Source organism: Castanea sativa, chromosome 4 (assembly GCF_040712315.1).
Source record: "Castanea sativa cultivar Marrone di Chiusa Pesio chromosome 4, ASM4071231v1".
In the NCBI taxonomy this organism is placed as follows: domain Eukaryota; kingdom Viridiplantae; phylum Streptophyta; class Magnoliopsida; order Fagales; family Fagaceae; genus Castanea; species Castanea sativa.
Window position 1 is genome coordinate 8,067,002 of NC_134016.1, and position 17,540 is coordinate 8,084,541.

Below are 17,540 nucleotides of genomic sequence, written 5' to 3' on the forward strand. Positions count from 1 at the left end.
TCTAAAGATCACCATCACAAAAGTCCAACCTCCATCAGTAGTAAGTTTAACTACTGCTAGCCACAAAAACTTGTCTCAAAATGATCGTTACTTACTCTAAAAAATTTTGTAAAAGAATAGGATGAGACAAAGCCCAGTAAGTAATATAATTATTGGGAGTAAGGTAAACACAAGTTTTATGATATGAACAGTTTACAAAACATGATTTAGTTTGAGAAATTTCTAACTAAATTCTGCAAGATCATTTTCAATAATAATATGAAAAGAATGATTAAATAATGAAACACAAGATTTCTTAAAATAAATATCATGAAACTATATACTATAATCTGTGAGCACTAACAATATAATTCTAAAACCAAAAATCTAACATAAAGTAATTTATCATAAATATACCACACTACCACATAGACCGGTCAAGGGATCCACCCATTCACAATTGGCATAATATTGTCCTCTTTGGTATGCAGTCTCTTGACCCCATGGGCAGCAGCCTCACCCATAGCCTCAAGATTTTGTCTCTTACCCCATGGGCAGTAAGGAAAACGCATCAAATAGGACCTCTTTTGCATATGATCTTTTGGCACCATGGGCAGCAACCTCACCCACACACAAATAAGGAACCTCTTCCCCCCATTAGCAGCAGGGAAGAACGCGTCATCAAAAGTGAAAAGTCATTGACTTAGATCTGATTCCGTTGTCACAAAGACTGCATAAACCAAATCGAGTGATCACTGGGATATTTGAAAAGTCATTGACTTAGATTTAAATTTTCCAATGTACCATAAATTCATGAATTCATTATCAAAGATTAAACCAAAGATGCTCATATTTTCCATGTCAACAATTCATTCAATTTCTTCATATGCAATATTAAACACGATGCGCTTTCATATTAATTTTCCAAATAAGAAAACATAGCTCCATAAATAATTTTTCAAAATGTGTTTGACCCAAAAACAACATTTATGGAACATGGTTATTTTCTAAAAATTTCATTAAAAAGCTACTTACCTCGCAACCTACAAAAACCTAATTCTCCAAGCTCCAAAGGAGATTAGCTAGAATCTAAGTAATATCAAGCAAACCTATCACAATAAGTATAAAGCTTGAAATTATATCTAGCTACAAATTAAGAATTGTCAATGTCAAATAAGCAATTTATTAGGCAAGCCTAGTATTTAACCTCACTAATAATGTATTCCACTTCCAAAGTTTCTTAACAGTATAAATTACAAGTCATAGACTCCAATTTATACTCATAATTCATTCAAGGTATTCTCTCTAACACCAAAACTTCAACACCTTATAAGTACTTCCCACAAGATTTACACCACATCAACAAGAGACTCATGATACCAAAAATCACAATATTCTTCAAGACAAACAATTTAAATATTTAACTGGCTCTAAATAATCAGTAAAAGTTATATTTACCATCTATCACATTATATAAGTTAACTCAAAACCCCTAAATTTCCACCATAAATAAGCCTTAGATAGCCACCATTGTAAAAACCATAAACTCACTCATCAAATGATTCCACCAATGCAAAAACCATACATATAAACACATAAATATCACTTTCAAAACTCATAAATCACATGAATATCATTATCAAAACTTAGATAAAAAGAATCTCAAGAAAAAGTATAAAACTCACCAAAAAGGTTATGAATTTTTACCTCAAATAAGAGATATGAAGATGCTTAGAGGTTTTTAAGGATTTTCTGGTGATCTTGTTGGAAAAATGATGGTGGATATGGTGGTGAAGGAGGTACACCAGTGGGAGAAGATAAGAGAGTAAGAGGGGAGTGTTTTCATTTGCGAGAAAATGAAAAAGAAAACAAGTGGAGAGGACCCTTGTTGAGCCAGGAGAGTGAGAGTGCGAGATGATATTTGTGTGGAGGGGAAGCATATGGGGTGGGTGGGTCATGTGGGGTCTCAAAAATCTGACCATACAAATTTTTTTTATTTAAGTTGGGATGTTACAGAAGTGGTCAGAGAGAGACTTACCACGGTTGCTTCTTACCAAATCAAAACCAAAAAGTAAGAAAAGAAAACCCAAATGGGGACATATCAAAGGTGAACATGCTTGCATGCCTCATGGAGGGTCGAGGAGGTTCATAACTACATAGTTTTGCTGGTACAACCCCTAGGGAGAGGGAAAAGAACTATGAATAAGAGGGCACTTGAAGCATAGTCGTCCTAGAAACTTCAAGAAAAAGTCTATATTTTCATTCCGCAACCCCTTTTTGATAAGGAGTACAGCAACAAGAGGTTTGATGCATAACGCCATGAGCACCATAATAAGATTAAAGAGGTCCTTTAGCATATTCTAAGGCATTATCAGATTCTCAGATGCGAATGGCACAATGAAATTGAGTGGCTGTCTCTTTATGAAACAACTAAAAATATCTGAAACATATTTTTAGAGGTAATAATCTTTCATTAAAAATTTACAGGTCAGTTAGAATTTTCAAAGATTGTGAAGACGATAACCAAGACAATAGTGTCACTGATGAGGTGATGGAAAACATGATATATTACCTAAATGAGTAAGTGAGCAATATCAAATTCTGATAGTTGGTGTCGCTACTGAAGTGGGGCATTATAGTTCTCCCTGGAAAGAGCAGTGGAATCACTAGTAGATGTGGTATGGTCACTAACTTCCTGATGAGATGCAGCAGAGTTATCCAAGGAGTACCAACTGTACAAACCTAGTTAGGTGAGTTAGCCCTAGCTAGGTTTAGCATGAAGATCATAGAGCATTTACAGCTGGAAATTCCAATTTTATTCTATTTTACCATTCCAAAAAATCACTTTATCATTATACCATACTCTATTACAATACTTTCAGCATCCCAAAAGTCTATTATTTTACCATTTTATTAAAATATTATTTTTTTAAGTCCAAAAGCAAACATAAAAAACATTTTTTGGTTTGATTGTGCTCCGGTTTGTGCTCACTTCCTCTCTCTCTCTCTTGTCTCACTTCTCTGTTACTTATCTGGGTTTGATTGTGCTCCGGTTGTGGATCGTGGGTCGTGAATTCGTGATATGGGTTTTTGTTGGTTGTGATCCGGTGGGTTTTTGTTGGTTGTGCTCCGGCGATGGGTTTTTCCGGCGGTGGGTTTTTGTTGGTTGTGCTCCGGTGGGTTTTTGTTGGTTATGAGGGTCAGATTTGTGGGTTTGGTCATGCTCGATGGCGTCACCGTCGATTTGGCCGTGGGTTGTCGGTGTCACCGTCAGTGTGGCCATGGGCCATGGGTGGGTTGGCTGTGCTGTGGGTTGCAGTCTGGTGAAGCTTCAACGATGGAGAGACAGAGATGAGAAAGACAGAAATAAAATATTAATATTTTATTTTGCAATTGTGCTACAATACAATTCTACGTGTAGAATTGTACTGTAGTAGTATTGCAAAAAAATTTGCAATACTTGGGTTTTGCATTCCCATATGCTAAGCACTTTGGGGCTTGAAATGTCAAATTCTTCTTATATTTGGCATATAGCAAGCCCACTGTGGATGCTCTAACAACAGTTAAACTATATGATTTTCTCCCACACAATGAGTATAATGATGAAAACCATCTCTCCCACGGCCACTACCAAAAGCATCAACCCCAGAATTATAAATTTCAAAACCTCAACCTCCAACATTAGAATTACTACCACAGCCTCCAAAACAAGAATTATCACCATGACCACCAAAACCACCTCTAGTAAAGCTACCCCCAACCACTATTTCTAGAGGGCCTGTCTCCCTAAAGAAGTGACTAAAGTGAATCATTCTTAATTGAAGTCTGACGTAGATGATCCATAGCCACTGAGAGAATTGTAGAATGCACAATACTCAAAGAAGGAATACTACCATCTCCGGCCAAAATCTGGGTCTTCATTGATTGAAGATTTGGATATAAGTATAGAAAAAAATTTAGAGAACTGCGCATGTTGTAGCTTCAAAGCCTCCACATCACCGGTCATAGAATGATACTGTTTCAACTCATCTATTATCCCTTTGATAGTGTCACACCTATAAAAGACCACTAGTCATGTCTATGCTATACACCTAAAAGGACTGGTCAAATTACAATTGAACCTCCTTGTAATCATTTATATAACTTAATTTGACCTAATAAACACCCAATATGAGACTCACGCCCACACAAAACACATTTATCCAATTTAATCAACATAATACAGAGGAAATCACAAAAAGCACTATAGTACTCACTCATGGCCTTGTCCATTGAGTATGTCTAATGGAAAGCTTCCCAGATTTCTTTGGAAATAGACACACACACACACACACAAAAAACCCTGAAATTAGCACTCACTGACTGCTACATGCCTCCATACTATTCCATAACCAAGACATTACTGTACAATTGTTAGATTCACATTCAAACTCTTTACTGTATTGAGAAGGACTTGATAAAACATGCTTCAATTTCTTTTTGCACCGAACCTACATTGTTTGCTTGCGCCCATAACAAACAAATAGAATCATTTACTTTTGTGGTTGTGACTAAATTAACTACATCAGATGATTACACAAAGATCATCTTCACAGAATTAGACTCAACCCCTAGCCAGGACACTTAAAAAAGAGGACAACCAGATCTAAAAAGAAAAACCAACAAAAACAGAGCACTATTTATTCCACACACCAAATACCCACCACACCAGGAACCAATACCAACATGATCACCCTATGTTAGCAACTTGTCAAACCCAAAATCTCATAAATATTAGAGGCCTTAGGAACCACTAAGCCAACGCCTTAGAGCGATAAGCCTACAATCAAGCTTATTTTAAAGCCAATAACAGAGTATTTTAATTTAGAAATTTTTAAGAGTGAGGCGATCCTATATTTTGAAAGTAGTGTAACATGAAATAAAGGAGAAGCCACATGCCAAATCAATCATTTAAACATGGTTGCAACTTTGAAAATACTTGGAGAGTAAGAAGGCGATATGCATAAATTTGACCTTAAGACCCAATAACTAGGCCATACCCTTGAGGTCTATTGAGGTCACTTGAATTTTGTGGTCGTCTTGTGTTTAGTCTGTGCCTTGCAATGAGCCACCCACTTGAATTCCTCTCCGCCTTTAGACCCAAATGGAAGTTCTATTTCTCTGATTCAGTGGGGTGGAAAGGAATGCATAAACAATGCCAAACTGTTGATGCTAAAAATCGTCAGTTGGGTCATTCATCCAATCTAAAGCTTTTGATGGTCTTTTTGGATATGCAAGAATAAGAAAGCTAATCAAAGAGATCACCAGGTTAGGGTATGCTCCAGTGGATCCTTTGACACTTAAGTTAATATCAACCTATATATCATACTTTAGCAAATGAGGTAAATTGTCCATTTTATATGTGACTTGTCTAGCTGTTGTACATAATTTGAGGTGATTATTACCATGAGTGTAATGGCCATTGTCTAAGGGTTTAAGACCTTTGAGTAATGGTTGTCATTGAATATATTGAATGTGCTTAAGCGGATACTTATCTTTCTTAATTTGATAGCTTACTAGTGACTTAAGATTGATTTTTCCGTACTTATTAAATGGCATTGAATTTTTTTTTACAAGACATGTGGCTTCATTCTTCCTACAGGTGGAAATAAATTAGTTATTCTAGAACTATAACCAATTTCACATCCATTATCACAATTATATACCTTATATGGCAAATTGTGACTAATTGTTTATCACTTTTATATAGACTCACCATTTTTTTCCTACTACTTACATTTAATCACATTAGATTGCATTAAATTATTGTGAAAATGTGTAAAATTAGTTGTGACCCTAATTTTTTTTTGGAAAGGAAGAAATGAAGAGATAAAATAAAATTAAAAATTAAAAAAAAAAAGAAAAAAAGTAGTGGAATATGCACTCCAGTACTTGGTTTCCTTCCGGAAAAAAAAAAAAAAAAATGAAGAGAAAAGCAAAAGAGCTTCAATATATGGTCAGATTTCTTTTGGAAGTTTTATTCTAACAAGATAAAGTACGACGGTCTTTGTCCAAACTAGAAGCCTTTGTGTTAAGTGGGAAAATCTGTTATACTAACTACCAATGAAAGAAGGACACGTGCTAAAGACTGTTAACAAGAACCTCTAATCCTGGAGTTAAAACCTCTAATTGATACGCTGTCGTTTCCAAAAACCAATCGCTGTACATGTTGCAAAACGGTGCCGTATGGATTAAGTTCATCAGTTCCTTGTTTAAGTCATACGATCGACCGCGTTTCACTATCAGCAGTAAACGACTGCTCTAGCTATCCTTTGTCTTCAACACAAAAAATTACTTCCATTGGACATCTCAAATGCCAAAAAATTTTGGTATGAGCTACAGTACCCTTCTACTTCTAGGTAGCCATATTATTAACTAAAAATTCATTTTTAATTCAAATTTCAACTTTCTCTCTTCTCTTTTTAGTTCATTTGTTTTTTATTATGTTTTACGTTAATATTATTTTAATGTGTTGTATATAATAATAATAAAGAGAATGTAAGCTGTAATGTTAAATACTACGTTAAAATAAATAAAAATAATTTTTTATTATGTTATAGTAGGATTTTTTTTAGAACATCTAATGTCAATGCTTTGGATTGTTCTTAATTTTTCCCCAAATTCCAGCCTTTATTCTCTGTCGGTGATCTCTGTGTGTGTGTGAGAGAGAGAGAGAGAGAGAGCAAGAGAGAGAGATTTGTTTGTGTGGGAGAGGGAGAGAGATTTGTGTGTGCAAGAGATAGAGAAAGAAAGAGAAAAAGAGAGAGAGAGCTAGAGAATGTTCTATAGATCAAGTAGAAAAACAAAATAAGAAATGAAGATAGAGATAGGAGTAGGTATACGTGTGTGGAGGAGAAAAGAAAACGTATGGATGAAAACAATTAAAGAAAACCGGAAAAATAATATAAAGAATAAGAAATCAAAATTGAGAAATGTTAACACAATATTTTCACAAGAAATTTTAAGTGACAGATTTTTATTAGCTAATATTGGTAAGTAAAAAAATAATTTCAATGGTGGATTCAAATTAGAATTAGTAACAACTTACCGTATAAGATTTTGTTATGAAAGTATTGAGAAAAATATTGTGAACGTAACACTTTTTATTAGAATTAAATGATCCTACAGCTATAACTAACTATATCATTGCAACAAGTGTCCCATGAGATTTGTTAAAAAATATATATCATCAAAAAATTTATAAATATTAACATTGGAAGATTAAAAAATATCGTTGTTAGGAATTTCAAAAATATAGTTGTTATGAATGAATGAAAGAAAGTTGAAAAAAAAAATAAAGAAATAATATTTTAATGGGATAGAGAAAAAATAGAAAATCTATTGAAAAATGTATTTAAAAAAGTAAGTAGTTATAAAAGCCACTATTATTTTATTATCTTAAGAATATTTTATTATTTTATGGATTATTACCAGGGTCTACGTACTAATGTCTCCAAGAATATGTCACAAATGACCTTGATAAACTTAAAATACTGTTTTTTTTTTTTTTTTATAGAAAGTTTATTTATGACATCCACTCATAATGATAGTTTTTTATCATCTGACCAAGACATCAATCAGTTTTTGGTGTAAGCAAGGATTGAACCCCAAATCTCTTATACAACTATAAAAGTTTTTTCCAATTGAGCTAACTGAAACCCACAACTACACAATAGTTTGATGCAGTAAGCGTAAATGAATATTTATTTTAATTAAGTTAATTTTTTTATTAAAAAAATTGGAAGTCGATTTTATTTTTTGAGAGAGTTTCAACCTATGGCATTCACTCTTGATAATAGCTCTTTATCATCGGACTAAGACACCAATCAGTTTTTTGTGTAGGTGTGGATTGAACTCTAGATCTTTTATTCAACTATCAAAGACTTTACCAATTGAGCTAACTAGAACCCATAAGTTGATTATATTTTTAGGTCTTATTAGTTGGTTAGGTTATTAGTATTTTTATTATTTTTCTTGATATAAGGTTATTTTTGTAATTCAATAATTGAAAATTTTCAAGAAAATTAAAATTAGGGTTTCCTAAATAAGTTAGAATTAGGTTTAATTTTAAAAGTGTATATGAGCACGGTATTATATTCCAGTGAGGACAAATTATAGTTCTAATGGAACTGCATCTTGTCCATGTATTCTGAAAACCACAAGAAACGAAGAAGCTCTAGCCGAGCTTAGATCTTGACCAACAAGGCTTTATAGCCTTTACTGAAAATATTGAATGAAGTCTTTAGTCTTTACTAGGGAAATGAAAGACGCTTCCAAGAAGCTGAAGCAAAAGCTAACTTAGAACATCCACATCAGTGGATGTAAAGTCTTGTATAATAAGAAAAGATACAAATTTTACACATTTTTCCTCAAAAATGCTCCACGTCAGTGCTTCTAAAAATGTACATATTTGCACTTAGCTACAGTAACCGTACATATATGCACAATAACTGTAGTTCGTGTATTTAATATTTTAATTTTTTTTTTCTCTTTCTTTGTCTTTTTTGGTCTCACTGTCACCTTACTCTCCATTGCCGCCGATCACTCTTCTTCTTCCTCAGCAACCGTGACTTGAGCTACCGATCTCATTGTACTCTGTCAGAACTGACCTTAATGAGTCATCCAGGGCGAACAGACGGTGTCTCCACGCTTTAACCCACCATGCCTCTGTCCTTTTCTCCACAAACTCATCCTTGGGATTTTATTTCTGGGTTTGGTTGCAAAGTTAGTTAGAGTGATGAGATGAGGTTGGTTTGTGAAAGAAGATAGGAAGGTTGAGTGAAGTGGCTTACGAGAGAGAGTGAAAGTTGTTGGGTTTAATGGGTAGAGAAGGTTGGACATGACCATGTCTTTTTTGAGAGTTTTGAGGATGGGTTTTGTGAATTTTGATTGGTGACTGAGGAAGAAGCAAAATTTTGAGAGAGAAAGAAAACCCAATAAGAAAATTGAGGAACATCTTTTGCAAGATGCGATTTTGCCTTTCCAAAATCTATAAAAGCTGCTATATTTGTGAGTTTTATTAGTTGTACGGAGAGATGGGTTTCAAATTGGGTCTGTGAGAGAGAGACGGTAAGGGAGAGAATAATAAAAAATTATAAAAAATGAATATTTTATTGAATAAATGTATAGAATAGATAAACTGATGTGGGTGTTTTGTAAAAATAGATGTGTAAAATAAAAAAGTAGCTTTTTTGTGCAAAATAGAAGGAAAGTATATGTGTGTGAAACTCCTTTCGAGAGACTTGAACTTCGGCCCTTAGTTATCTCTTACACCCCACAAGCACTTAAGACTTATGGAGTGATCATTGCGCCAAGGGTGCACGATGTTATTTTTTTTTCTTCTATTTTTATACATATTGAGGTCATGTGCCAAATAAGGGATTCAAAGGCTAAAAGCAAGCCACCTCAAAACCCAATTTATTTCTCTCTCAACCAAAATCCACCAGACCACCACCAACTTCCTGTGCCAAACTCACCTCAAATTGGGTTTTGAGGTGGTTTGTTTCAGCCTATAAATCTCGTATTTGATAGGTGTCTTTAATCTATATAAAAATAGAAGAAAATGAAAGGTTTTTAATTAGAGGAGAGCTTGACCCTATATTATTATATAATAAAATGTAGTCATGGTAGCTACTTATTGGTCCATGCGAATTCTCAAATTGTGCTAGCAAGTGTCACATACAAGAATGTATTTGATATCAAATAATATTATGTAGTATCAAAATTCAATAAATAAGAAATATTTCAGCAAAAAAATAACTACCACATTAACAAATGAAAGACATGTAGAAATGTTATCATTTTATTCAAAATACATGCACTGTTTTCACATTATTTCCTAGGTGGTAAGTTATGCTACTCTATGGGGCCATACATAGGGCTAAAAGCCTAAAACTTATTCATGATTCATGAATAGTAAAAAAAAAAAAAAAAAAGGAAAACTCATGCTCTCTTAAAATTAAATAATTTTTATTCCAATTCGAAGGGATGGATTCTCCAAAAGCACTCAAATTAATTCTCCTAAGTAAAATGACATTCTTATGGCCAATTAGTGTGATATATCCTAAGAAAATTTGGGTGAGTCAAATGACATCGGTTACCTTTTTTAGAGTAAAAAATAGTGCTTAAACAATAAAATAATTTTGATGTGTTACATACAATAACATTAAGTACTACTTAAAAGCCCGTGCGTTGCACGGTTTTAACATAATCTTATAATATTATTTTATTTGAAAAAAAATAACAAAATAAATTATTATTATAAAGAAATGAATAATCAGTTTTTAATTGCTATGTCATCATGAATTAAGCTACTGCTTCATATGCATCAAGATTTGTATCTTTGTTTTGAATTTCTACAGATACTAAAGCAAAATCAAATATGTGCACCGGGCAATCCTCTTTTTAGAAATTCAATAGTGTACAAAACTACATAGAGCAAACAATATATTTTTAATTATTTCTAAATAAAAATATTAATTGTGATAATATTTTTTTAATATAATTACTGTAAGCGCACGATTTGTACCTGGACCCAAAAACAAGTAATGGGCTCAGGCCCAAAGAGTCTTATATAATGAAATTTGTAGAGTATGAGTTTGAAACTTATGTTTGGGATGTTGGAAGTTGATCAACAGGCTAGAATGCCATTGTCTATGCAAGTAATAGATGGACGTAACAAAAAAAAACCCTCCTCTGACGTAAGTCGAGGACAATTTATATAGTATTTCCTTTTCTAAGCAAAAGATTACAATTCTTAGTTTTTCAGCCAAGAAGAAGATCCCCCTCTTCTTTCCTCTCTCCTCTCCTTATATCCTTCCTCCTCTTCCCTGTTTCATCCACGTGTAACACAAATCTTCCTCCCTGATACTTGTCCCATCCATCACCTTCTTAAAGTCTTCAAATAATGGCTGGAAGACTGAATTCTACTGCTCAAAGGTCATTTCTCCATTAATACGGCCAGGGAGGTAGATGCAGGACCTTTAATGCGGCGGCAGCAGCTTTTTCTTCAGATATTTCTCACACGTTCCTGCTTCTAAAAGGTGCTTGGATCACACCTTTACCCAACAGATCTTCCAGAATTCTGCCTCTTTACCATTTAGCAAGTCCTAAGGCCTTTGCTGGGCCTGTCCGAGAAGATACTCTTCCTCGGACAACTCCTCGGATCACTATAGTGCAGACTGGTCTGTGGGCCTAGAGACCCTAATTGAACAGACTTACACCAACTAACCAGGCCCATAGTCCAAATGTTTATTTAAGCACTTTTACCCCCCACAATAGCCCCTTAAAACTTTATTTTTCCCTCCCATTTGAGGAGAGAAATAGAGTTTTGAACCAAATAGTACACCCTCCGCACACTTTGCAAACCGTCACACGTGTAGGGGTCCTTTCGTTCCCTTAAACCGTCTCTGACGCTTCGAAACCCGGAACGCGCGCATTTACGACTGCAAGTTACATCTTGTTCCCCACATTCAACGGTGAGATACGCATCCAATGGCCTAGATTTGCTCTAAAAAATTGAGCGGGAGAATTTTAATTTCGAGGCCGCCTCCCGCACGTCAAAACACCTGGGAACCCGTATCTCCATCCATTCTTTCAGAAATCAATCACATCTAAGTGCCAATCATTATCTTTTCTCTCAAGAAGCTCGTGAAGAATCACCTAATCAACTCCCGTAAGTTCTCACTTTTTTTCTTTACTCATTCCTTCTTGGCTTCTATCCTCGGCCACCATCTAGATCCCTTTCCTTCTTTAAACTTTCGTTTTCGTTCCCACCAAATGGGTAGATTTAAGTGTTTAGTAGACACTGACGCCAGTATGGAGGGTTTTAGGGCCAAATATCAGATTCCTCATGATATTGGCTTGAAATATTGCCCAGTAGAAGCCATAGGTGACGCTAAGAGAGAGGGAGAAGTTATCATTCCCATGATCGCCTTCATAGAAGGTGGGATGACCCTCCCCATGAAAAATGTAACCAGCAAATACCTTCGTAACCATAGGTTATGCCCAGATCAGTGCACACCAAACATATTTAGGGTCTTAGGTTGTGTCGATACTTTAAACGAGCAAATAGGTCTGAACCTTACATGGCACGACGTTGCCTATATGTACGAGTGCCATAAACTCAAAAGTGTAGGATACTACATTAAATCCAGGTCTAGCATAGTTAGACTGATATCCTGTCTTCCCAAATCCAACAAAGGCATGAAAGACGACTATCTCATCGCCTCGAGAAACTAGTTTGACGGTCCTCACTGCCCAGTCAAATGGGGAGAGCTAGGTGTGACTCCATAGGAGTTAGATTTCCTAACCCATGATTCAATCCTGTTACTTTTACCATTTTTAATTCTGCTGCACATTATTGCTTTTTCCCTTGACATTTATCACTAATCCCACCATGCTCATCTTCTCAGATGTTTCTTTTCACAGATAAACAACAAGTACGTTCGCGTCTAAGCCTCTGCAACGTCGCAGACTTGAATCGCGTCTGTCGCTCCGAAGTCTTTGTCAGTAAAGACCTACAAGTGAAAGCTGCCCACCTGATACTAAGATACGATCCTTTGTTAGTGGATTTTCAAGAGATCGACAACGCGATCACCATGGGAGACAAACAACGCAGAAGGATAGACGTGTCACGACCAGGCTTCCTTACTGACCGCGAACTCCCAGACGACCCCTCCATCATACTATACTCTCGCCCTATCGCAGCGATTCCTCTTTCGGCACATTCCTAGACAACCGCCGTCCAAGAAGAGCAAGCGTCCTCGCAACAATCGTTGGACGAGGAGATAGACCAATTTCGACTCGAGGAAGCTGAGAGACCTCGAGAGGATCAACTTGTCATCCTCTCGGATGAAGAACACGCGCCCGCCGAAACTTTAGACATACAAGGTCTAATCATTGCACAGCCTGACTCCAGCTCCGAAGAAGACGATATGACCACTCTACAGAGACTGATGAATAAGAGGGGCTCGAAAGTCTCTAACAAGGAAACGAGTGGGTCCCAAGTCCCTCCGTCTTTGCCACCACCCCTTCCTCCCTCTGATCCTAAGCCTCCTGTTCTGGAGCCTAAGAAGAAAAGGAAGAACAAGGCCGAGGAGGCAGATGCGGAGAGACAGAAGAAGCTGAAACAACAACAACAACAACAACAGAAAATTGGCAAAGGCAAGGGACGTGCCTCTTCAGTGGAAAGTGGGGAGAACCGGGACCTGGCCGAGGTACGCCGTACACCGGCCAACTGGTCTCCCGAACTGAAACTGGACGGGGCACCAATCTCTTGCCAATCTAGCATTAGGGCGTTTCAACAAGGTCACGCTCACCATTTGGCCGATGCTTTGGAACGTCCTCTTCTTCTGCCCAAGGATATGGACGCCCTGGACAAGATGAACCAACCGCATATGTTCCTCTCGCTAAAGAGGGACTTGGCTTTGGTGAGTGTCTCGGTCTTATCTCCACTTTACTGCTTTCATTACATTTTAACGAAAAAACCATTCTCATGTACTTTAAATTTGCTCTACTAATAATGCGTCTATCTTAATACTTCGCCACAAGCCATTCAGGAAGTCTTCGCTGCTGAGAAGTGGGTTGAAGATTCTCGGAAGAAAGCTGCAGCCGAATTGGAGGTTAGGCAGGAGAATGAGAAGGCCCTAGGTCAAGCTCTTGCGCAGAACGAGAAACTAACCGCGCAGCTGGCCGAGCTGAAAAGGGAGAGGGATGGTGCCGAGGCCAGTCTGAAGACAATGAGGACCCAGGTGGAGGGGTAACGCAAGCTTCTTCGTCAGAAGGACGAAGAATTATCCAAAGCTCAGCAAGAAAACTTCGACCTGAAGAAGGAGCTTACTAGGATGAGGGATGAGGCTCGTGCCTTCAAGGACTCCATGGAGGCCGCGAAGAAGACCGCTTACAAGGAAGGGGTGGAGGCGACAGAAAACCAACTGACTGATGAGTTCGCCGAGCTGTGCTGGGAATACTGTCAACAAGTGTGGGGGGAAGCTTTAAATGTGGCAGGGATTCCCACAACCTCCGAGTTGAGGTAGCCTGAAAACATCTGGCTCCCCCAAGACATCCAGGTGCTCGAAGAACTTCCTCCTATCGCACCTGCCCCCGAGACGGCGTCTTCCACGCTCCTATCCATGATTCCAGAGCCCATTCCAACTCCTAAAGAACCTGAGGGTTCCAACAAAGAGAAGGAACAGGGCGATGGTGTCGAGAAGCCTACGAACCAAAATGCCGAGCTGAATGTCCCTCCACCAATGGCAAAAGATAAAGAGAAACAAGTCCAGACCTTATTTGAACTAGAGCTGAAACGAATAGAGGTTGCCAGCACTTTCGAGCAGGACCCCCCTTCTAAGGCTTAAGGCTTAAGCTAGTTAGGACTTCTTCCCTTTTTGTTATGTAACAAATTTTATATTAAGCTTTTTGCTTTGAATGTACATTAATAGAAATTAATAAGAAACTTTGACTGGTTTGATTTTCATTTGACTTCAAATCTTTAGTATAAAAATACTCATTAGGACAAAAATGAATGAATGGAACAACTAACTCCACTTCCAACATTTCAATTTGCCGTAACTTTAAATAAAAGTACACATACTTAGCGTATACTTGTAAATCATGCCTCAAGAGCATAATATATATGACACTGCAATACACAATCAAAAATTTAACTTAGAATTCAATTTGGGGCATAAAGCGATCCAAGTGGCTCATCAACACCTCAACACTAATGTGGTATGGTTTCGGCTAATATTCCCAAAGTAAAGGGTCCGAGGACCCAACATAACTAAACTTCTTTTTAACAAAAAGTAGGATGTTAATTTCCACAAGGCATGTGGTCCGGGGACCATGCACGACCAAGTTTCTGTTTGATATTTAGAAGTAGTAACTTGAAATGTTAATTTCCCTAAAGTAGAAGGTCTAAGGACCCAACATAACTAAGGTTCTGTTTAACAAACATTAGAATATCAATTTCCACAAGGCATGTAGTCCGAGGACCATGCATGTCCAAGTTCTGTTTGATATTTAGAAGTAGTAACTTGAAATGTTAATTTCCCCAAAGTAGAAGGTCTGAGGACCCGACATAACTAAGATTCTGTTTAACAAACAATAGAATATCAATTTCCACAAGGCATGTGGTTCGAGGACCATGCATGTCCAAGTTTCTGTTTGATATTTAGAAGTAGTAACTTGAAATGTTAATTTCCCCAAAGTAGAAGGTCTGAGGACTCGACATAACTAAGGTTCTGTTTAACAAACAATAGAATATCAATTTCCACAAGGCATGTGGTCCGAGGACCATGCATGTCCAAGTTTCTGTTTGATATTTAGAAGTAGTAACTTGAAATGTTAATTCCCCCAAAGTAGAAGGTCTGAGAACTCGACATAACTAAGGTTCTGTTTAACAAATAATAGAATATCAATTTCCACAAGGCATGTGGTCCGAGGACCATGCATGTCCAAAATTCTGTTTGATATTTAGAAGTAATAAATTGAAATGTTAATTTTCCCAAAGTAGAAGGTCTGAGGACCTGACATAACTAAGGTTATGTTTAACAAATAATAGGATATCAATTTCCACAAGGCATGTGGTCCGAGGACCATACATGTCCAAGTTTCTGTTTGATACTTAGAAATAGCGAGAGATAAACCAAACTACATACTGATAATTTGAACAACGAACGATAAAAATACTTTTTATTAATAATAATACCTTCGTCGGTTGTTTACATTCTAGGGGCGTTGTACAATTTTTTTATTTAGATCAGCTAATCGATATGACCCTATGCCTGCTACGGAGATGATCCGATATGGTCCTTCCCAATTTGGTGCTAGCTTTCCCCATGCTGGATTTTTGGTAGTACCCACGACTTTCCTTAACACCAAATCCCCAGGCGCTAGTGGTCTTAGCTTCACATGAGCATCATATCCTCATTTAAGCTTCTGCTGATAATAAGCCATTCGGACCATGGCGGCCTCTCGCCGCTCCTCAACCAGATCCAGGCTTTTTTCAAGGAGGCCATCGTTATTCCCTGGCTAAAAAAACTCGTCCTTAATGTGGGGAAACTAGATTCTAAAGGTATCACTGCCTCGGCCCCATAAGTCATGGAGAAGGGTGTTTCTCTAGTGGATCTCCGCGGCGTAGTCTGATATGTCCACAAAACGTGTGGCAATTCCTCTACTAATCTACCCTTCGCATCATCCAGCCTCTTCTTAAATCCACTGACTATGACTTTGTTAACGGCCTCGGTCTGCCCATTTCCCTGAGGATAAGCTGGGGTGGAGTATCTATTTGTGATGCCCAAGTCATTACAATATTTCTTGAAAGCTTTACTATCAAATTGTATGCGATTATCTGAAATAAGTGTGTGAGGTACCCCAAATCTAGTGATAATATTCTTCCAGATAAAATTCTTGGAGTCGATATCCCTAATATTTGATAAAGGCTCAACTTCGACCCACTTGGTGAAGTAATCAGTTCCCACGAGTAGCCACCTTTTGTTTCCCACAGCCCTCGGAAAAGGCCTAACTATATCTAGTCCCCATTGTGCGAATGGCTAAGGACTGGACAAAGGATTAAGGACTCTCCCAGGCTGATGAATATTGGGAGCGAACCTTTGGCATTGGTCACACTTTCTTGCGTAGTCTTGAGCTTCCCTATGCATATTGGGCCACCAATATCCCTGAGTCAGAGCCCTATGGGCTAAGGATCTTCCCCCAGTATGGCTTCCACAAATTCTCTCATGCAATTCTTCCAAAAGTGCCTCCGTTACTTCGGGATGTACACACAGCAGGTATAGTCCAGAAAAGGAGCATTTATACAACTTCTGATTCTTGGACAACCAAAACTGAGGCACCTTTCGACGAATCTTATCTGCTTCAGACTTCTCCTTGGGCAGAATATCGTTTTTTAGAAAAGAAACCACGGGGTCAATCCAGCTAGGTCTGGGCCTTATCAAATGGATATGGACGACACTTGCAGTGGATAGAGTTGGTTTCAGCAAGTCTTCGACGAGAATAATCCTAGGCAAACATTGACCTGAGGATGTTGCCAAAGTGGCCAACGAATCCGCATGTGTGTTTCCACTTCTAGAAACGTGCGAAAGGATGAAAGAATCGAACTCGGATTGTAAACATTTGACTTGGGTCAGATACTCTTGCATTCTTGGATCCCTAGCCTCCATGGTCCCCGTCACTTGGCCCACAACTAATTGAGAATCTGAGGACATATGAATTGCTTTTCCCCCCATTCTCCGCACCATATTCATACCGACCAAGACAGCTTCGTATTCGGCCTCGTTATTAGTAGCTGAGAACACTAATCTCAATGATTTCTCAAAGATAATTCCCTCAGGGGATACCAAAACAAGTCCAACCCCATACCCCCTCTAGTTTACTGCCCCATCAACATACGATGATGGTTCAGTGAACTCTGCCACCAAATCCACGAGAACCTGGCCCTTCACCGAGGGGCGTGGCATATATTTGATATCAAAGGCTCCCAGAATAGTTCCCCACTTGGCTAC

The 17,540-nt window shown here is 37.6% G+C and overlaps 1 long non-coding RNA gene across 1 annotated transcript; it reads right to left on the reverse strand.

Annotated features, from left to right (window-relative positions):
- Positions 1–280: 280 nt before the first annotated feature.
- LOC142632255 (uncharacterized) lies at positions 281–1,882 on the reverse strand. Its single transcript, XR_012843760.1, has 2 exons — positions 1,687–1,882; positions 281–709 (listed from the first exon to the last, which is right to left on the reverse strand). It is a non-coding gene; the product is annotated as an uncharacterized LOC142632255 (long non-coding RNA).
- Between the last annotated feature and the right edge of the window lie 15,658 nt (positions 1,883–17,540).